This window comes from Microcebus murinus, chromosome 27 (genome assembly GCF_040939455.1).
Source record: "Microcebus murinus isolate Inina chromosome 27, M.murinus_Inina_mat1.0, whole genome shotgun sequence".
NCBI lineage: Eukaryota > Metazoa > Chordata > Mammalia > Primates > Cheirogaleidae > Microcebus > Microcebus murinus.
Window position 1 is genome coordinate 18532374 of NC_134130.1, and position 23470 is coordinate 18555843.

Below are 23470 nucleotides of genomic sequence, written 5' to 3' on the forward strand. Positions count from 1 at the left end.
CAGGAGTTCGGTTACACTTTTCTTCAATGTGTCTATTTCTTTTCTCATATCCTGGAGACTTTTTGTGGTTTTTTGGTGTTGGTTATTGAGTTGTTGTTGCAGCTGGGTGAGTGTTCTTATGTTCCACATACGAAATTCCTCTTCTGTCATATTGGTTGCCTGATTTTGGTCGGTGTCCGTTTCTAGGGGGCTGGTGCTCCTCTTTGGGGGTGTGTTTTCCGTTTGGTTCTTCATATTTCCTGAGTTCTTTCGCTGATTTCTTCCCATGTCGATCAGTTGTTGTTTCTTTCCTTAGGTTATTGTTTGGGTATTCACACACCTTGTTTAGTTTCTGAGGCGTTAGGTGGTGCCTGTGGGTGAAATTGGACCACTCCCTGTATATTGAGTCAGTGGGTGCCGTGGAAAGGCTGTGCAAGATGCCGTCCCTGTCAGTAGGTGGCGTTTGCTCTGAGGAACAGGCTATGGTGTTGATTTTGAGTCCTGTTATCAGCTCTCGTTCTGGGCGGAGCTGGGTTGGGTAAGCCTGCCCTCAGGCCGTTAGCAGGGGTCAAAGTTCTGTTTTCTGCTTTCAGGGAAAGCTGTCAGGGTGGGGCTGGAATGGTCCTGCTCAGCCAGAAAGTCTGGGTGTGGGTGTGGGGCTGTCTGAGACCTGCAGTCTGCAGCAGGCCTCACTTCTTTCCACCCTCCCCAACTCCGCAGCTACTCCTGGGCCTCTGCCAGCAGGCCAGACCACAAGCCACCAGGCCTCCCCGGACTGTGATGCCGGCGGGGAGGTTCCCTGCACAGGAACGCCACCTGGGTTGGGCGCACGGCCTCCTCCTGGGAGGAGGGTTGCCCTCTAGGACGCCGATCCGCCCCTGGAGGCACACACACCTCAGTAGGCTGTTCATGTATAACCCTTCTGTGCCCCGGGCAATGCTAGCCCTCGGTGCAGGGGATCTGGTCTGCAGGTCCGACCTCTGGGTCCCAGAGTTCAAACTGTATTCCCACCATGGAGAGGATTTCCGGTCCTAATTCACCTACAGGGAGCCCAAGCTGGGTCTATGTCTCTCAGCCTCCGAGTCGGCACCGTTTTCCTGGGAACACGGTGCCAGCAGCACCTGGGAGGGCGGGCGGGGTCCCAAACGGGAAGGTCCCGTTCCCTGGAGGTGCCTCCGGCTGGTGGCTGTATTGTCTCTCTGGGCAGCCCGCGGGTAGGGTCGGCAGAGGGGAGGAGGAGGCAATATGGCGCCTGCCGCGCGGCTCGGGTCTGTGCACACGGAGGTGCCCGGAGGAAGTTGGGAACCTGGTGCCAGGTCTGCTACAGGCTCACCGTTGGCAGGCGGCGGCAGTCTCTGGGCTGGTGTCTGCAGGTCTCTCCACCCGCTGGGGAGCCCACCAGCAGTCCCGAATGCAGGGGAGGGGAAACAGCAATTCCACCTACCCTTGCCGCTGGTCTCCGGGCTGCTCCGGTGGTCTCAGCCTCCAGTTCTCCTCCGCAGCCTCCTCCCGTGGAGTCTCCCGGGGTCTCAGGTACCCCTCCTTCCGGCCCTTGTCCGCTGTATGCTCGTCTTCTTGCTTCTTTCCTCTAGTTTCTGCTAGAATCTGTCTTTTCTGCAGAGACCCTCTGTCTGGCGGTGTTATTCGTCGCCATCTTGCTCCGCCCCCCACCTTTTTCATTTTTATTTTTTTTGATACAGGTTCTTTCTCTGTCAGTTAGGCTAAAGTGCAGTGGTATGGTTGCAGCTCACTGCAGCTTCAAAGTCCTGGGCTAAAGCAATCCTCCTGCTGCAGCCTCCTGAATAGCTAAGACTACAGGTGCATGCCACATGTCTGGGTAATTTTTCGAAGTTTTTTTTTTTTTTTTTTTTTTTTTTTTGTAGAGGAGGGTTCTTGCTATGTTGCTCAAGCTTGTCTTGAACTCCTGGCCTCAAACGATTTTCCTGCCTCAGCTTCCCAAAGTGCTACGGTTACAGGCAGGAGACACTGAGCCTGGCCCATGTATCCTTTTGGAGCACCAGGTTGGGCCCACGGATGGGCAGCCTCTCATTCCCATTCCTTTCTGTGACCCATGTTCCTCTCTAGCATGCATGACACCATGACACACTCAGAAACTTTTCATTCACTGAAATCTGCTTAATGTACGTCTTAGCTTTCTTCTACCTATTCTTATTCAAGTCTCAGTTTGCCTCTTATCTCATCTGTGAGCACCTTTTCAAACTCCTCGGACATCTTTAAACTTCTGTAACACTGTCAGTCTTAAGAAACAATTTGATCTTTTACTTGTTATTGTATGCTACTTTATTGCCCTCTTCACAGCTCCAAATAGGTCGTATGTTTCCTGCGGTTACAGATCAGGTTCTGCGGACTAGAACCGTCCCGCAGGCTCTCTATTACAAATTTCTCCAGAGTATAGTGTTTTCCCTCTAGAATGTGTGGAAGAGGATTCTTGAGAAAAAGAGAAAAAAAATTAGAACTCTGGTTATTTATCAAAAACTGGAAGAAAGGCAATATATTAATATTTGATGCATTGTTAGAATATATAATTTATAGTTTCACAGCACATATTCTGGAGATACAAGCTCAAAACTTGTTATTTATATGGGTATGTAATATAAAAAGTTTGGAGACCATTGCTTTAGAGGACTACAGAAAATATCCATTAAATTCTTTTTATTATATTTAGTGATAAAGGAAAACCTGAAGGAAGAGGCAATGATACTCAGTGTTTGGCCTAAGAACCTCATTGTGGATATGTTGGGTTCGGAGAATAGCCCCTTTCCTACTGGCTGGTGACATGGTTATGGGAATGGCTCTTCAGTGAAACTGTACGAGGACTACTGGGATAGATCAGCATTCAAATTCTATGTACCAGTGATTCCTCATCCAGTGGATATATTGGGCATGCCAGGACAACCTGACATCAAATTAAATAAACTCAGAGATTTTATGGTTATAGGAAAGATAATAATAATTTACTTTTCTGTAAAATCTCTAATCTAGTTTCATATTCAGTTTTAAAAAATTTTACCTCTTAAAAACAATACGTGTGATAAAATCCTGTGAAATCTTACTTGGTGAAGTCCTGATCTGTAGCTCCTTGTCGACTAATAGGTGCAAAGCACAACTTGTAAGTGGCATTCCTGAAATCTAAAGACCCTTTGTTGGAAGAGATGGACGCAGCTAATCTCAGTAATTATCTTTGAAATATTTGATGTTTTATCACTCTCAACATACAAAGCAACTTATACTAGTTCTAATTTTGAGGTGGAAATCTGATTTGGGAAATCAATAAATCATGTTATCTGCATATGAATAGGTGCTTTCCAAGAGTTTGAAAACTAGTTCTTTTAAGTAAACATTATAAATCAAAAACATTTATTTTAGGCTATTATGATCACATTTACACCCACTGTTGTTTCTTAGTGCATTTTGCAAACTTTAAATTTAAAGTTAAAACTAAATCAATAATTTAAAAAGTGGGATCTAATGATCCTAGTGTCTAATGTGCACGTTTGCCTCAGCAGCTGCGGTCCGCCTTGCTTTTTAGTTAGATCTCTGTAATCATTTTTGTGTTATTTTTCTCAATGTCCTACATTATTATGATTCAAAAACACATACTCACTCACATCCACCTGCACAAAAATATTATACCCTATGACTTCCCTTTAAAAATTACACTCATTGATACTATCTGCTGAAGTTTGCACCTTCTTCATCCAGGTTCAAAATATTTTACATGTTTGATTCAGTTAACTGAGGAGTTTAAAACTAGGTTCAAGAGCAGTTGTAAAAGCAGATACCTTTCATGAAATTTCCTGAAATTTCAGCTCCACTATTTCAAGAAAAGAAGAGAAAGCTCAAAATAAAAATATTACTAGCTTTCTTGCAAAGTTAATATTCTGATTATAATTGACAATTATTTTTCCTCATTTGTGTTCCTAACCTTGAATTCAGGGTTCTAACTACTGCTAGTATTTATTTATTTCCTATATAGACAGTCAGGTGTCACTTAAAAATGGGGATACATTCTGAGAAATGTGTTGTTTGGTGATTTTGTCATTCTGCAAACATCATGGGGTGTACTTACACAAACCTGGATGATACAGCCTACTATAGACCAAGCTATATGGTCCACATGGCCTGTTGCTCCTGGCTGTAGACCTGTACATGTTACTGTAGTGAGTGCTGTAGGAAATTATAGCACAATAGTATGGTAAGTATTTGTACATCTAAACATATCTAAGTGCTGGCCTTACAGGTGTGAGCCACCACGCCCAACCTACATTTTTCTAAACATAGAAAAGGTACAGTAAAAATACATTATAAAAGATAAAGAATGGAATATCTATACGGGGCACTGACCATGAGAGGAGCTCACAGGACTGGAAGTTTTCTAGGTAACTGAGTTGATAAGTGAGTGGTGAGTGAGTGTGAAGGCCCACGGCATCAGCGTATACCCCTGTGGACTTTATAAACACTGGACACTTAGAGTATACTAACTGTATATGAAAAAATTTCTTCTTCAATAATAAATTAACCTTAGCTATGGTTACTTTTCTATTTTATAAACTTTTTAATCTTTTTGACCTTTTTTGTAATAACATGTAGCTTAAAACACACAAAATATTTTCTTTCTTTATATCCTTATTTTATAAGCATTTTTCTATTTTTAATGTCTTTTTTTTAGCTTTTAAACGTTTTTTGTTAAAAACTAAGACATAAACACACATTAGCCTTGGCCTATACAGGGTCAGGGCTGTCAACATTCCTGTCTTCCTCCTCCACATCCTGTCCCACCAGAAGGTCTTCCAGGGCGATGATGCACATGGGACTGCCATCTCATGTGGTCACAATACCTTCTTCTGGAATATCTCCTGAAAGACCTGCCTGAGACAATTTGACAGTTAACATTTTTTCATATAAGTGGAAGTACACTCTAAAATAATGACAAAAAGTGGAGCACAGTAAATGCATAAACTAGTACCATATTTATTATTATTATCAAGTGTTATGTACTGTCCGTGATCGTATATGCTGTGCTTTTATACGACTGGCATTGCAGTGAGTTTGTCTATACAAGCATGACCATAAACACATGAATAACGTGTCGTGCTAGGATGTCATGACGACTGAAACGTCATTAAGTGATAGGAATCTCTCAGCCCCATTATAATCTCAGGGGATAGTTGCGTACACAGCCCATCATCGACCGAAATCTCACGATGTGGGGCGGGATTGTGTGTATAAAGTACACGTATACTTTTATAATGGATAAATGGAAGCATTACTTCCATGAAATGTCATTGATTGAGTCTATACATGCCAAATTAATATCTCTTTTGTTACATCAACTTATTAAGATCATTAAGTTTTGGGAACTTAGGATAGTTTGTTTTTTTGTTTGTTTTAGGGAATCATACTTCATTTTTAGGGGACCCATTGCATTCTGTTGGTAACTGTCAAAAATGCTCAAAAGTACTTAAAACTTTGGACTCGTTTTTGCACCTACTGGATAAATTAGGTTATTTGCTAGGTCAGTCTGTCTTTCAAATATAACAATAGTCACAGATGTTGAACTAGTATAGTTCTGATTTCAGTCAACACTGTAGAGTTATCCATGTTCCAAAACCATAACATCATTATTTGGGTAATTTATTAATTCAACAAATATTTGTCAAGTAGTAACTCTGTTAGAAACTGCATAATAATTTCTGTATTTTGAATATATGTTTTATTATCTCCTTTTCCAGCTTTAAAATACTTCTTCTTCTTCTTTTTTTTTTTTTTTTTTTTTTTTTTTGAGACAGAGTCTCACTCTGTTGCCCAGGCTAGAGTAAGTGCCATGGCATCAGTCTAGCTCACAGCAACCTCAAACTCCTGGGCTCAAGCGATCCTCTTGCCTCAGCCTCCCACGTAGCTGGGACTACAGGCATGTGCCACAATGCCCAGCTAATTTTTTCTATATATATATATTAGTTGGCCAATTAATTTCTTTCTATTTATAGTAGAGATGGGGTCTCTCTCTTGCTCAGGCTGGTTTCGAACTCCTGACCTTGAGCAATCCACCCGCCTCGGCCTCCCAGAGTGCTAGGATTACAGACGTGAGCCACCCCGCCTGGCTAAAATACTTCTTTAATATATTTTTTTAAAAGCTTTAATAACCCACTCAAAAATTACCAAAGCTAACATCCTTATCAACCCTCTTTTTACCCTTATACATCAATATTTCCCCTTGGGAACCCTCTTTGCTTTGTCAAGCCCACATATTCCCAATTCCTGCTACAGAATATATCTTTTTATATCTGTTCTTGTGTTATTTTTTAAAAAAATTAACAAGCGTTTATTGATCTGTATGCTAAATTCTATACTTGTGTGTGTGGTATTTGTATGTCTGTATTTGGTGAAATGTGGATGTAGAGTGGGAATATATAAAGATCAGTAGAATATAATTGTGACCCTATACTGCCTTATCTTCTGGTAGTAGAGTCAAAAATAAATAATTAAATTTAAAAACTGTGAAAAGAGTGATAATAGAGATACAACAAATATACTACAAGAGAACATAAAAACAAATAGTTTTAGTGGTTAAAAAGGAAAATGAATTTGTGTAAAAGTATTTAAATATTGGAATGGCAACTACATGCAAAATGCTGTATCTAGGAACTTGGAATAGAGTGAACAATAGGACAGAATGTTCTCTGAACTTAGAGAGAACACATTCTGGTCAGGGAGGCTGACAGTAAGTAAAGAAAGAGAAAAGAAAGGTATTTTCAGACGATGGTAAGTGCTGTTGCAGACAACGAAACAGATGATGTGGGACAATGTCTGGGAGCTTCTTCAGGTAAGATGGCCAGGAAGACATGACTGGGAAGGTGATACCAGCAATGAGCGCTACAAATGAGGTGGTCTCTGTTTATCCTCCTTCCTGAATCACTCTCCTAAAAACCAAGACTGGTTCTCTGGATTCCTCAGAGTTGTTGTCCTAATTCCCTTCACCGTCAAGTTTCTGGAAGGAGGAGTTGAACTGGTTTACCCTCTACGTTGACAAGGTGCTTGCCTAATTGCTGACTCCTGGACCTACAGCGCAGACGGACTGCAAGTGTCCACTCAGACCCCCCAACAAATTCAACGTCACACAGCCTGATGGACCTTCATCTTGGGTGCCAACATCTACCCAGTTTCTCAAGTCATCCTTGATGTTCTCCTTCTTGTCTGCGATGAATGTCTTTCAGTTCTGCCTCCCTGACGCGCCTAGCTTCTCTTTCCGACATTCCACACCATCCACAGAGCTTCAGTTCACACTCTGGTCATCGCTCTCCCAGACTCCGCCAGAACCTTCCGACCTGTCTCTGTACTTCCAAGTGTGTCCAAACCCCCCTTACATCTTCCCTGAGGCAGATATGGAAGGTGTTATACCCCCAAACTGTTAAGCATATGTCCATTCTGCTTAAAATGCTATGCTTCAAGAGCTCTCTTTGCCTCTAAGATAAAGTTCAAACCCTACTGTGTGACTATAAAGCATCTCATGACCTGGCACCTGTTTGTCTCCCAGACTCATCCCCCATTCTCCCTCTTCCTCCAAGCCTGAAATCTGAGCAGCGGTAAGTGCAAAAGAAGGTCCTTCCCTTAGGTCCTGTTCTAAAAATGTGGGCTTGCTCTTCATTTCTTATTTTCAAATAACATAATTTCATAAAGTTTCTATTTTAAATAATATTTACTTTGACTTTTTGAGGTATTAACATGTGATATTCATGAAATAAAATTAATAAACTCTAAAGTTTGCTAAAGACTCTAATTTAGTATTTATTGTAGTCTTGTTGTCAACACAGATACACATATGCAGATAGAATGTTCACATTTGGGGAAGTAGGTTCTATTAGTAGGTCATCATTGTTATGAATTAGGAGTGGTTTTCCAACTACTGCTATTCTGACTTTGATTATTTTCATTATACATTTTAGTACTTATGTAAATAATTTTGTTTAGTTTTCAGGGTGTCCTAGAATATATCTAATTCAATAGTATTTTTGGCCTGTGACTTTTCAAAGGCCAATGTCTAAGAGAATTTGGATTGCAGTTCGGGTATGAAACATTTATATTTTGTATTGCTAAAGCAAATATATATATATATATATAGTCTATTCAAAATTGATTTGTACGATGCTGTACATCAAGATGCACTGCTTGTGAATGTGTGGTATTTAACTAATCTTCTATGTGGTAAAATATCTACAAGTCATGTTACAGACAAAACACTCATCTTCCCAGTATATAGAGAACTCTCAGAAATTGATAAAAAGCAGAGGTCAATTACTCTATTAAAAAATGGACAATGGATATGAACAAACTATTTACAGATAAGGATGTATGAATGACTCTTAAACATAAAGACATATAAATTCAAACTGTAGTGAAACATTATGACTTATAAATTTTGTAAAATTTCAAATGCTCAGTAAAATATTCTGCCATTAAAACCTTAGTACATGCATTGTGTTGAATGTAAATTGGTGTGATCTGCATGTAGGGCAATTGGTTATATATTTTTTTCTTTTGAGACAAAGTCTCATTCTGTTTCCCAGGCTGAAATGCAGTGGTGCAATCATAGCTCACTTCAGCCTCCAACTCCTGGGTTTGAGTGATCCTTCTGCCTCAGCCTGCTGACTAGGTAGGAATGCAGGTATGCACCACCATGCCCAGCTAATTTTTAAACATTTTTTTGTAGAGACAGGGTCTTGCTATATTGCCCAGGCTGATCTTGAACTCCTGGCCTCAAGGAATTCTCCCGCCTCATCCTCCCAAAGTGCTAGGATTACGAGCGTGAGCCACCACGCCTAGCTGGTTATAAATATTAACATAACAAATTACTTACACATTATGATCTCTCAATTCACTTATTCTAGACACATTTATACATTTTGGAAATCATCTCTATATAAAGCCATTAATAGAAGTGTAGACTTTCACTGTATTGATTTACATTTAAAAATTTCAGCAATTTTAAAGAAATTATTAATTTCATGAATATGCTATTAAAATAAATTATGGCCGGGCGCGGTGGCTCACACCTGTAATCCTAGCACTCTGGGAGGCTGAGGCGGGCAGATTGCTCGAGGTCAGGAGTTCGAAACCAGCCTGAGCAAGAGCGAGACCCCGTCTCTACTATAAATAGAAAGAAATTAATTGGCCAACTAATATATATAGAAAATTAGCCGGGCATGGTGGCGCATGCCTGTAGTCCCAGCTACTCGGGAGGCTGAGGCAGTAGGATTGCTTGAGCCCAGGAGTTTGAGGTTGCTGTGAGCTAGGCTGACGCCATGGCAATCACTCTAGCCTGAGCAACAAGCGAGACTCTGTCTCAAAAAAAATAAAAATAAAAAAAAATAAATAAATTATGATATCATGTTCTTTTCCATGCATTACATCAAGCAGCTCACATGTCTTAGTACAAGTGTTATTTACATGTGATTACATGATTACATGATGATTACACATGTGATTACATGATTAAGTTATTGTGTGTCAAATTTCTCTAAAGTTGTTTTTTTCATACAGTAGGTAATAGTTAATAGTCTCTAGTGGGGATACTTTGAGAGAGTAGCAATTTCTATTTCTCCTCAAATTTTTCCCACTAATTTTAACATCCATCAGTTTATCTTGTTTACAACAATGGTTTGGTGCAATTATGTAGTGTTTGCCTAATGTCGATTCTTTATTCCTCTCTTCTAATTCACTAAGTGGAATTTTATTGCAAGAGCCATTCCCTCTCCCATTTGTTTATTTACTCAAGTATTTATAATAGTATATATTTATGAATATTTTACTTTATAGTTTAAAACCCAATACCATTATTATTTGTTGCTCAGATTGACTCAACTTTGGTCATTAAGACCATCTTGTCATTAGGTCATAGGTCTGATTGTCTCCTGCGTTCTTTCAAAAGGCTCCCATCTATTTTTGAGCATTTTCCTACTTTCCTACAGGCTTACCTTGCATTTTCCCTGTCCTGGCCCTGGAACCAGCCACTTGTCAAACTATCCCTAGAGGCATCACTTTTATGCCATTCGTCCCAGAAATACAGAATGTCCTTCTAAGCATGAGAAAACAATGGACAAAGCCATACTGAGTGAAATTCTATAAAATAACTGATTAGTAGTCTTCTAATGTCGAGGTCATAAAAAACAAGGTAAGGCTGAAGGACCATCACAGATAGGAAGGCAAAGGAGAAATAACAGTTGAATGCAATGTGGGGTCCTGGATAGGACCCTGGAACAAAGACATTGGTGGAAAATATGCTGACATTAACATAATGTCTGTGGTTCAGTTGATAATACTATAATAATGTTTATTTCTTGTTTCTGATAATTATAGTTGTGTAAAATATTAACATTGTGAAAAGTATGGTAAGAGATATAAGAAAATTCTTGTAATAGCCTTGCAACTTTTCTATGTCTAAAATTAGTTCAAAGAAAAAGTTAAAAATAGTAAATTAAAAGGGGAAACATACATTGAAGTAGTCTGGAAGGCTCTACAAAATATTAATATAATTCTGGGAAAGAAAAGTTCATCAATTGTGTATATGTGTGGAAATATATTGTGAACGTGCATAGTAACTTTGGAAGGACACGCACGAAACTATGAATACTTGAAAACTGTGAGGACATTGGGAGACAGGGAGTGAAACAATTCTTATTGCTGTTATTTTTTTAATCATGTGTATGTATTATTTATGCAAAAAATGTAAAAAGTAAGTGATATTATATTGTTGAAATAAGTGTAATGATTTACAGGGTTAATTTAAAATGTGTAGATTATTATTTAAACATATAATCAGGTATATAGGTATTTTATCTCATTGATAAAGTGATTCATACATATTAATGTTAGAAGTTTGCTAAAATTCATGTATTTCGTGTCTTTTTAATATCACTTTTTTCCTAGAGAGGAAAAATGATTGTTTTAATGGTTGTAGGTCTGGGGCTCCACCCAAGTGGCATATAATTTTTAAAATGCTTGATTGCCACCAAGGTAAAGCTCTGCTTTCTCTCAATAATCAATTCTTTTTCACAGCTGTTCTCTTGTCAAGAATGCCTTCCTGACCATTTTTTAAAAAAACCTTTGAAGCCCAGCTTAGATATTATCTTCTTCACAAAGCTTTTTCTGATCTCTAAACCCCAGATTTGAGCTCCACAACCCTCTATGCTTCATTATGCTGTGTGCGTGCCTCTGCATAACCTCTATTTTGTTATAATTATTTTTGTCTCTTTCTTAGGTTATGTGCAACTTAAGAGAAGAGACTGGGTCTTTTATCTTTGTACCATTTATAATTCAGAAAATGAAGGTCTTGATATCAAATATGTATATATATATCTTTTAAATGATGCAATTAAAATAAATGTAAAATACAAATATAGCAATCTCATACTTCCTGGAATGAGCAAATCTACACAGAATTAAGTCATCTCTATGAAGACGAAATGAAGTCACAAGGCCTAAGGTCTGAAAAATTTACACAAAGTGTAAAGAAAATAGTAGATAATAGCACTGAAGTAATCTTAGAGATGAACAACCAGATCCTATTAAGTAAGGACCCGGAGCGAGGGGAAAGGGTGTGGAGTGAAGCAGATTCGGTAGAGGTATTCTTGCTGGCCAGTTAGAGGTGGGTAAGAAAACCACAAGCCAAGAGATGTCCCAACCACAGAAACAAACACCTTGGGATATGAGCACAGAGGAGCCATCAGCAAGCTTAGGTGAACTGCCCTCATTAACATAGCAAAAATCACACCCACTGGCGCTGACAGTTTACAAATGTCATGGCAACCCCTGGAAGTCACCCTATAAGCACAAGTTAAGGGAGGCCCGCCGTTTAGCATACACCATATGATGTAGACATAAAAGTAGAAATGTATTAGAAACCAGGGTCTTCTCCATTGGCAGAGACAGAGCTGATCCCACTCCGGAACGCACTGTGCTTTAATAAATCCTGCTGTTTGGCTTGCTCATTCGTTCTGTCATCAGGGTACCAGTAACTGTTCTTTGGTACTGGGAACCAAGAACCAGGGAACACAGCAGGAACTTCAACCCAACAATCCCGCTCTTCATACCTGTGAGGGAACCTTGCTATTTACATTGGGTTCTTTAGATTTTGTGAAACAGATTCAATCAAAGCGTTTATTCTAACTTTTCACTAGGGGTGATAAGGGTGATGCCCCAGTGTACAAGTTAGGGAGGCACTTGGACTAGATGTCTGAATCCCGAAAGGTTCTCCGCCGTCCAGGCCGCTGTGACACTGAGCGCAGGCTGTGTCACTGTTGCCTTCCGTCCCTGTCTTGACACTTCTGCAAAAACACAACCCTCCCTCACCTGCACTGTGGCCCCAGACAAGAGAATTGAAGCCTCAAAGATATCCCAGAACCAGGAGAAATCTAAAAGGTGAGTTCTGGGGACATAGTGACACGGTCCTGGCAGCCCCCTTAGAGCTTTGCCACCAGCACGACACAGTGGCTCTCCCTGCTACCTTCTGCAGGGCGTCTGTGACTTTCTGCTATTACCAGCAGGCTCCTTCTACTCTGCATATATGAAACACAAAAAATACATCAAAAAATATTATCTCATAGCGTCTAAATAAACTATGATTTATCATGACTCTGACTTTTAAGATTGTTATGGCCACAACTCAGGGCTTCTCTTTATGTACTTTTTTTCAGCCTTGGTTCTCATCTCATTCTCTTTTATTTTGCATTTCTGTTTCTGGAGACAATGTGACTGTCTCTGCTCATTTATTGTGTGTCTGTGTGTCTGTGTTTGGATTCCAGGTACCTGTTATCTTAGGAAATAGCTGCTTTAGGATGGATTAGCAGCTCGCACTGATGGTCCCAGCTACAGCTGAGGCACTGTGTGGGGGTGTGGGCTGGGGCTCCTTTGGTTCAAAAATGACTTCCTGCAAGTGCTTATTCAGCATTCTGAAGAAAACAAAAGTCAGAAAATCTAATGGGCAACATTAAGATTGCAGGTCCTTAGGTATTGTTGGTCTATCAAACAAAATTAGGTTGGAAATAAGATTAAAATATAGTATTAGATCCCAAAAAGTCAATTTACCTAGATGTCATACTTAGGTGTTCATATACATAGTAAAATGGAAATCTGGGGATGAAGAACCACTGTGGGTGTGTGAGGCGCTGACACCTTGTACGCAGCGGACGTCCCTCAGTGTCGAATGAGCACGACGGCAGCTGGACGCTTCACACTGTGCCTTTTCCCTTCTCCTGTTGGTGTTCTCAAGCTTTGCTTAGAATCCTTGCTTGAATAAATGTTCTGCATTGATTTCCAGAACTCTAAATTTAATGTCTATGAAAACATCCTGATATTTAAACATCTGAAACTCATTTCAAGTGTTTTTGGATAGTTACTCATTAATTTTTCCTTTGTAATAATGCAATTTGTTACTTTTTAAAGTTATTGTTATTTGAAGATTTACATCTGACTGATAGAAGCAAATCAAGATATTGGAGCTATTTTTCTCTGAATTATTTTAATGTTTCTTTCTATAATTATTTAAAGAATACGATAAGTCATTCCTTTTCCTTCTTTTTCTAACATCTGGGACAAAATTCTTTTATGACAGACTTCACTAGATTTTCAACGATGTCTCTTCCTCCTTCATTTTCATTTGGCACAAGAAGTATAGATTGAGTTGGATTCGTGTCTATAATACGATACATTTAAGATATTATAGAAAAATTTCTGTATATGTAGAGTTTATACATGTAACTTAAGGAAATGTGATTCCTCACATAAGTAAATGTGATTAAAGTGTTCACAGGCACTAGTAAAAATGTTGGATGTTGCAATAAAAGAAGGAAAATTTTACAGTGTGTTTGAAGAAAATGGTGGTTAAGTAATAATGCTGTTTGCTGATTGTACAGGTTTAATTCACTTAAAAATGGTTGTAACTTCTGGTATCATTTATATGCCATTAATTCCCAACCTTTCTTTCCAGTCCAACTCATTTTGCTAAACTCCAGACTCATATAATCACGTGTTTATTGGACATTTCCATTTAGATGTTCTAGAGAGAGCTAAATAAAAAAGAACCAACATGTACTTGTCATTTTGTCATCCCATTTCCAAACACCTTCACCTGGGCTCCTATTTTATTGAATGACACTGGCATCTACTTAGCTATTCAAGGCAAAAAATTATTAATTTTCCTTTCTTTCATCCTCATTGTCTGTCTCCCAAGATCACCAATCTTGGTTTTTCTACCTACAAAATATTTCTTAAATAATGTTGTTCTATCCATTTTTATGTCTAGTTCCCTTATCCAATAGGACACCAATTTCTTTCACTTAAAATATCACAATTATTTTTACTTAAACATTATAAGTAGTGTCCCTAACTTTATTTTGCATTTCTCTCTCCTCTCTGATGCCAAAGTGATTTTCCTAAAATATGAGCTTGGGCATTTCTCTGTCCTGCTTTCTTCTTTGACAGAATCTCTGTCTTCTCTCATCATTACACTAGATTCTAGCTTTCCTGATCTGGTTTGCTGATTGCTTGGTTTGCTGACTCTACCACACCCTCACTCAGCTCAAGGGCCATGTACCTACTGCCTCTTTGCCTGAGAAACACTCTCTTAGCTTCTTGGTCTGGCTAATTCTTAGCAGTGCTTTGACCGGCTGCTTCAAAGTTGAGTCCTTGGGGTAGAATTCTTCAGTTTCACAAGGTTAAATATTTTACCTGTGAGCTTCCAGAGCACCCGGCTCCTCCTCTATCCTAAAATTCTGAATTAAAATTTCTCATTCAATTTATGTTTGCCTTGTAGGTTATAAATGTCACAAGGGTGGAAATCATGTCTACCTTCTTTATCCTCATAACCCTAACATCTACAAGAATTTCTAGACCTCATAGGTAAGAATAAATACTTGTTAAATGAAAGAATGAAAGTGCTCTGATTTCTTCTTTCTGTGCAGAGGGTGTTTTCTTTCACATAGCAACTGTGGTCTGTCTCCTATCATCACATGCATTTTTCTGAGGGGAGTGAGTGAGTGATGTGACTCATAACATTTTGGAAGAATAATTTGACTATGCTAGCTAAGTCACTTCTTTTTGTCTTTCTCTTTAGGTCAACACACCTGTTTGCAGAAAGAATGAATTCTGCTTGGCTTCTATGTGTGTTAAGGTTGACAAATGCAGGATCCCCTATGAGAAGGTCCGTGGTGGCTTAGTGCTGCCTGAGCCCAGGTTGGTGTCTGTCAAGATCTGGGGTCACAGTTAGGAACCTGCCTGCTGCAGGTTTCCTGATTGCTCCTGCTTGCTGTGAGTCTCCCTCTCCCTCATCATACTGCTCAGTGGTAAAGGCAACATCTATATTGTCTTCCATTCACTTTTTCTTGTTTTTAACTAGTTCGGGGGTGGGGGAAGGAAATAGAATATTGTTTATTAGTCTCACTGATGCCAACAATGCCACAGCGGCATTGCTGCATTCTAGGCTGTTTCCTCCATTTATTCATTTAGGCAACAAATACTTAGTAAGTGTCTACTAGGTGCCAGGCAACCCTGAGCAATAATAATTCTTCCACTTGAGCTTTAAAAACTAAAAATAGACATTAGTTAGTTCATGACTCTATTCCCACTAGAATGCAAACTTCCTGCTGAAGTTGAATTGGTTAGTATTTGGAGTTCATACTATTCTAAATGGATTTCAAAGTGTGTACAGTGGAGTTGGAAAATGTGTTGTTCATTTGAGGGCACTAATTTATATGTCCTTTTCTTTTCTACTACTCTTCTTAATTCTTTTAGGTAAGTGAAATAAACTATTCTTTAGGCTTCTAAATATTTCTAACATTGCACCTCTGCCTTCAATTAATTTAATTTGTACTTAAAGAATATCTACAACTACATTTAAGCAAAAACAGTTTCCATGGAAACATCATAGACTTTCTAAATCCAGGCTATGATGTAATCAACTAAAATGACTATCATACCCAAATTCTTATTTATTTCATCTGTAGCATTTTCATTTAAATCTATTATACCACACATAAATTTTCCACATCTGAATTTAACTTGGAGGTATAGGAGATTTTCTCATTGCTTCTATTTTAGAAATTTGTGTTTGATTTCACAGTATTATGGAATTCACAATTCTGCTAAAGTTAAGCTATCGACAGAATGGGTTGGATTATGTAGAGTGAAACTATATGATGTTGACCTAGTTTTTACAAAATTATGGAAATTTTCTACCCATGCTGACAGTATGTGGAAAATCACTGTAGTCAAAATATTACAGAAGAGTGAATCTCATATACTAAGTTAATTGTTATTGTTTCACATATTAACATATTATATTATGGGGTAGTTGAGGATATTGTCCTTGATTTTATAAAGTATATAATCTACTAAGATAATTTTTTCATATATATATATGTATATATATATATACACACAAATTTTTATTTAATTGCTTTTAATTTAAGTAGTAGTTCTGAATAACTATTCTGTACAGCTGTATACAATTGATGTTATTCTCTAAAGTACTGTAATTTAATGGTAGAAAATGTCAAGATCTTTGCTGGGTTCAGATCAGCTATTTGTTTCAATAAATCTTGCCTTTTGAGCCTATAAACTCTAGATAGAGAATTTTATATGTGGTTTTCTTTGCTCATATAAAATTTTTCTTTTTTCGCTCACTGTTTTTCCTTTGTTCCTTACTTATGGCTCCAGTCAGAAGCATAGACATGCAGGATAGAAAATCAAGAGCATTAATTTGTGGAAAAAGTCTAGTTACATCTTAGAGGATAAATAAAAAAGGAGAAAGGAAATAAAATCATCAGATATGTTAATACTCTCCAAGATGCCCCAGTAGGGTTCAAAAATGGTCAAGGAATTTATGGAGCTATATAATTCAGAGGAAATGCTTTATAATAATTTTGCAAGATATATACAGTCCTTTTTACTCTCCACATTTATAGAAGATTGTTCATTTTATAGCACATAATATATACAATATTATTATATCTGTAAATATCTCTTCTCCTAGTCCCAATGTCCCATAAGGATAAGAAATTTCAAGAAAGCAGTTATCAACATTGACAACAGTTTCAGAGAGGTCAAAAGGGATGGAATACACTGGGTTAGAGAAATCTGGACATTATTGGTGATAGTCACTAGAACAGACTCAGGAGGTGTTGGTTATATTTCCTCAGCACTCCCTCAGAGATAATACACCATTCTATATACTCTGTGCATACAAGATTTAATAGAAAATTAAAGGTTTACAGGACTTGGACGATCAAAGGAGTGGAGGTTGCCACTGAGGATAAGGGGACCTGTTGGTGACAAGTCAGAGAAATTGAACATGAACATCTCAATTTGATAAACTAAAGTGAATCATTTTTAAAAGCTTGCCAGAAGCTGTTCTATGTCTCAGTTCTCTGTGGGATGCTCACAGCAACTGGGCCAGTCAGCAGGAGCAGAAGATGGGCACTGAGAGCTTCTCTGAAAGCCATGGTGACTCTCATCTCGCACACATCAACTGCTTCCAAGAAATGTGGATTCTGGTCTCCGTCAGCCTAATTCTCACCTGAGTATTTCGTACAGAAAAATTCTAATCCAGAGCCCTATAAAGAAAGGGGTTCTAGGGGATGAATTTGCAGGGTTGGATAGGAGGGCAGTGGTGCTGAGTTGGCAACAAGTTGGTTCCCATGGCTTAAAATGTGGGCCAGAAAATAGACTTTTTCTTCAGAAAGGAAGAAGCTAATAGAGAAGGACAGATTGTTGTATGATAAAATGAGATGATTGTTAATGAGGACCTGGTCTCTGAAGGAGATGGGAGAGGTTGAGAGTGAAGCGTGATTCGAGCGTTGAGTCTTGAATAGCAGGAAGGACAAGGTTCTCTAGGAAACTGAAGATGAGACAGCACGGTGCATAAATAGATTAATTTATTGGGTTCAGAGTGATGAATGGAGGGAATGTATAGGTGATGGCCTCTGTTTTCTCTGTGAAGTAAGAAGTGATGATGCTGCTGACAGGGGATCTGGCAAAGGTAGCTGTGAGGAGAGTGGACCTGTTTGGAGCAATGCAGGGGGATGGGGACAGGAGTCATATGCGAACGAGTGGAAGATTGCTGAGTTCGCCGAGAGCTCAGAGGAGGCCAGAGCCCACACATGCGCAGTGGCACCAATCTGCATAACCGCTGGATTCCCCCACCTGAACTTGCCATCTTTGATGGATTTACAGCTCACTGGGGTTCCTCTTTCCTGTGAGAGTAATGAGTGAGTGCCCTGTGCTTATCTTCATCCTGGAGATTCACATGGACACAGCAAAAATGGTCTATTTGTGCCTGTTTTTTATTAGGCATTCAGTAGAATGAATGTCAAATGGAACTGAACCAAACTGGTTGTAGCAAGAGACTTGATCTAGGTTTAGTGGGTGGTGGAGTCCGTGATGTAAAAACACAGAGGACCAGGGAGTTGGTGGGAAGCATCGGTGACAATGTCCCTGAAGGAAGTGAATCCAGAGTCTAGGCTGGGCAGGAAAGAAAGCAAGGCCTGGAGAGGGGCTGATAAAAAGGGCTAGAAATGAAAGGAAGAAGAGAATCAAAGTCTTGAGAGATTTAAGAACAGAGTTAGTGGGAATGAGGAAACTAGAAAAAACAACAACAGGAATGGTAGTCAAAGAGTGGATTGTTGGGGACATTTTTAGAGGAATAGAACTTATACATGGCAGAGAAAAAAATTCCAATTATATCCATGGAATGAGGGAAGGGCACTGAAACTCAGAACATGAAAGAACTAAAGAAGATGGTACGTGGCAGCCACTACACACTGTTGTGTACTACACCATTGCAGTCCACGTTATAGTCTGTGTTTGCACCTCCTGGAGGTGCACATTGCACAGCCAGTGTGGCCGTGCGCAGGGGTCCTGAACAGGGCGTTATTCATGTGGACCTTGTGACTTTGGCAGGTGTTTGCACTCAGTTCTTATAGTTACGTAAGTGGGAATACAGGTCATTGTGGGACGGCTTTCTGAATACAGCAGAAAAGAAATGAAATCAAACTGAGACAGGTTTTACAGAGTTCAGGAATGGTGCCCTGTGACACAAAGCATCTTTTGATGGACAGAAAGGAACCTTTTCATGTTGGAAGCTGCATTAATTTAGCTGTGATCAAATAAGGCCACACTCAAGAAACTTCAATTAGATATACTTAAAAATATACATTATTTTATAAAAATCTAAGTACTATGTACTTAATAATTTCAAAAAATGAAAACTATTTGTTAATTTTAAAGTTAACTAGCCTTTTAATGACTTTGTTGTGTCTACTTTTTGTTGGAAAGCATTTGAATGTTTGGTTGCAGCATGGAGGTCTGCAGTTTCAGTTGGTCCTCTAGATGGGTGTCAGTCATTTCTGACATTAAGGGTGTTTTTATTTGGGTTAGGTAGGAGACTGTAGATTCACAGCAATAAGTAGTTGAAAAGCAAAAAAAAGCATTTTGTGAGCATGTTGCTAAAGGTGTGAATATTCAATTGCATTTTTCCATATTTCAATTGGATCTTTCTTAACATCAAATAATGACTTTAAATGTCCTCCACAGAGAGCTCAATCAATTCCATCTGTAGTTCTTTAGTGCCTTGGTGCTATTAACCACTTCGGTATGAGCATCGACTATAGTCGATAGCCACAGATGAATGTGCACAGCGACTTTAGCCAACAACCGTGATATGAAGGTGCACAGCCGAGCGTCAACTTTAGCTGACAGCATGATATGACTTTTCCAATTTTTCATTTAGAAAAATAAAATTGTGAACATTTAAAAATAACGTAATGAAAACATATATGTGTATGTTACCTATTCTGATTTACATTACAAGTAAAGCTGCCTGTAAAGTAAGACAAGCTTTCAGTGCTTTAAAGCTTTCCTCATCACACAAGAGAAAAACAGATTCATCATCAATATATAGCAGAAACTATTGTGTGGACTACGAGTGCCGGCTGTGGGCAAGGTTTCGCAGCAGGTGAACGACATGCCAAAGTGGTTAACTAAGTGAGGCTGAAATGCTAATTTGAGTGCAGTGTTATGATTCTCAAAGTCAGTGAACCTTTCATTGTATTCTCCAATTAAAAATTCTTTAACAGCTGTGTATTCTTCAAATTGTTCACATATACCATCCTGCTCATCAATGACCTTTGCCAACTGGGGAAAACGTTTATTTGAAATTTCCTTTTGAAGAAGTAGTATTTTGAAAAAGATAGCTTTTTCAAAGTGCTTAGATTTTTTTGCCATATAACATATATAGACTTACTCTTAACTTGCAAACAAATATTCAAGTCATTTTGATTTGATGTGATATCACACAGAAATACTGCATTCCTATATAAATCTTTCAATAAGTCACATTGCTGATTCTGTTCTTCATAAAATTTATTAATAACTATCTGTTTTTGCAGAGGTAAAATTTTGGCTAACACCCTGTGATAGCCAACATACTTTAAAATGACATGGCAAATCCACAGTGAATACCTCATTGTTCAACTTTAGCATATTACAAAACTGAAGATGCTGTGTTGCATTTGCATGAATATAGTTAGCATTATTTATAACTTGTTGCAAAGTGTCACTTAAAATAGTTGCTTTAGCACAGATGTTGCTGATGCAGGATACAATGAAAAGAAATGAGAGCATCTGGATCTGTTAATACTGTTTTTATTTGTGCAATAAACCCTTTATGTTTTCCTGTCATGAAAGGTGCACTGTCCGTATATACACTCACTAAATTTACCAAGTTCAGTCCAACTTCATGACATTTATCTTGAAAGTTGTTGAAGATATCTATTTCCCGTGTTCTGTTCTCAAGAGTGCCCACAGCAAGTAACTCTTCATAGCAAAGAAAATCTTCTGTTATGACCCAAATGAAATATAAAACCTGTGCTGAGTCAGTTGATTCATTCAAAGTGATTGAATAATATATATTTTCCTGTTGTCTTGCATGACATTCTGTTAAGTTGAAGGCTAATTCATGCTGTTGCTCAGTTATGGTTTTCCTTGAAAGAGGCAGTTGTTTGTACCTGGAAATGTTATGTAGGGGACTGACATATATTTTCCTAGTTTAAGAATTAAATTTAGTAATGTACATGCTATGCCCAGAGCATTTAAAAGAAATATGTTCCAGACAAGGCCCCTGTTGCCTTGAGGCATAACAAAAACAAGGTGTTGCCTAGAGGCATAACAAAGGACCTGAGTTGCAAGTAAGCAAGAGCTACCCTGCCCCATGGCATTGGGGGTCTGGATAAACATGATAAATATATCGTTCCTGTGATTGTTGCGTACACCCCATAAGATGGCTGGTAATGGCTGGTCAATGATGGGTAAGACCCCTCAAGGGACGGGCAACCTAAGCCAGGTACAGCCACCAGGGTTCAGCTGAAGATCTTAGGGGATCACCCTAAGAAAAGCTGGGGATGAGAAATGCCCCCCTATGACTTGCCTTGCCCATCCTTGCTAATCTCGGTCCATGATCTATGCCTAGCGCCTACAGCAACCACCTGGAAACCTTGAGCCAGGGGATATCTGCTTCCCTAAGGCTACGTATTCCAGAATTTATGGCCATTGCTGCAATGCCTGGATGGTTACGTACAAGGAACTAACTTTAAATTTTTAGAGTATAAAAATAAAACTGACCCGGTGTATTATTACTCAAGTCAACTATTTGTACATGTGTCCGTGATTTTCTTTGTGTTCTGCATTAGTGTTTTGTGTTCTGTGTTCATCCTCCGTCCTGTAAACAGGCCACGACAATGTTATCCAGATCTCAGCATCCTACAACGTTGACATGCATTCTTTCACTATTTCTACATCATTGAATGGCTTTCTCCTGGAGTATATAAACTACTTCATAAATAGCTTCAATGGCAGCATTTTTGGGTCTTATTGATGCTTGAAAGAATTGTCTTTGCTTTTGCTTTTCATATTTTAATTTTTACAATACAACCTTTGTGCCTCTCCCTCTAATTTAAACTATTTGTGGTCCTTATGAGTGTTATAATGCTTATGAGCATTGAATTTCTTTAATGTTGGTATTACAGTATCAACCAAGCAAGCAAATCAGCTGTCTTTAGCAGAAATGAGAGAATATTGCAATTCCCAATCCTCATTAAAAAATCTGTTTTCTTCCTTTAGCATTTTCTTGGTCTCTTTGACAAGATGGTCTGTAAAGCAGACAGAACTAAAAAATACTGTCGAGCTGGGCAACTATTCACAAATTCCACTTTAGACAGAAACATAATGTACCATTGGCAAAAGGTAATAACAGACTGGTATACTCGATGTCCCACAAACTCTCCCCAACCAGCCTTGTGTGGCAATGGCGCTAGTCAGGTGGGGGAAGTTAGAACTAAACCATGAGCAGCTGTCAATTTAGCCCTCGTGGCTTACTAATGTCCTAATTGTGCCAGTCAATCTGGGAGGATTATTTCATTGAAACTTACTTTATTCTTTGGTATTTTAAATACGTTCCTTTTCAAAATAAAATAAAAATGTAAAAGATGAACAAAAATATATTAATAAAAATAAAAGGATTTGTTCTATAAAATTTGGATTCAGCCAAAAGGTCACACTTAAGGGCCTAGAAGACCACAGCTTCCCCACCCCTTTGGGATAGAGAGAATAGCAGGAATGAAGACCTAAAAGGAAAAAGTTGTTTTGATTGTGTAAACAATACATTTTGTGCTTTTCAGAGCTGTGGTAGCCATGGCATCATGATGAAAATAGTAGTCCTGAGCATGGGAGTCCACTGGCCTAGGAGAATACAGAAGAGCAGGAATTTATGTCAGAGCAGGAATTTACCTGCTTTTAATATCTGAAAGATAACTCATATAGAAGAGGCTCTCCTCTGATCACAAAAGGTATTTTCAAAGACTCTGGGTTTTTTCTGTAAGCCCCTAATTTCACCAGTACCAATTCATGGCTCCTCGACCCTTTTAAGGAAATGGAAAATGTAGAATGAAAAACTTGAAGAACCACTTCAGACCTCTGTTCTCTCCACCCTGTGCTCCCCCTTTTCATGTGCCCCATCCCTGCTCACCTTTCCGTGTGTCCTGTCCACGTTCCACAGTGGACCTCATCAGTCTTCCTGCTTCTTTGGTACTCCTCATCCTCAGCCTCACCTCCCTGCCCTCAAGGACCCTCTGTCGTGCACCCGTGTAATCTGGCTTCCTGGTAAATGGCCTTGCTAACTCCTTGAAAGCTCAGTTTCCCATATTTACACAGTGACTACTATTCTCACCTCTCATAGATTCTGGATATCCTTTGTCTCTAAATAAGCAAAAAACTGGTGAGTCAAAGCAGTTTCTTCTTACGACACTCAAAACTGTCATTGTAGCTAATGGCATTTAGAATCAGCTGCAACCTCGTCTTAACACCTTTGTCTTTTTACTTATACTATAAGAAGATCAGAAAAATAGTCATCACTTCTACTTTTATATTT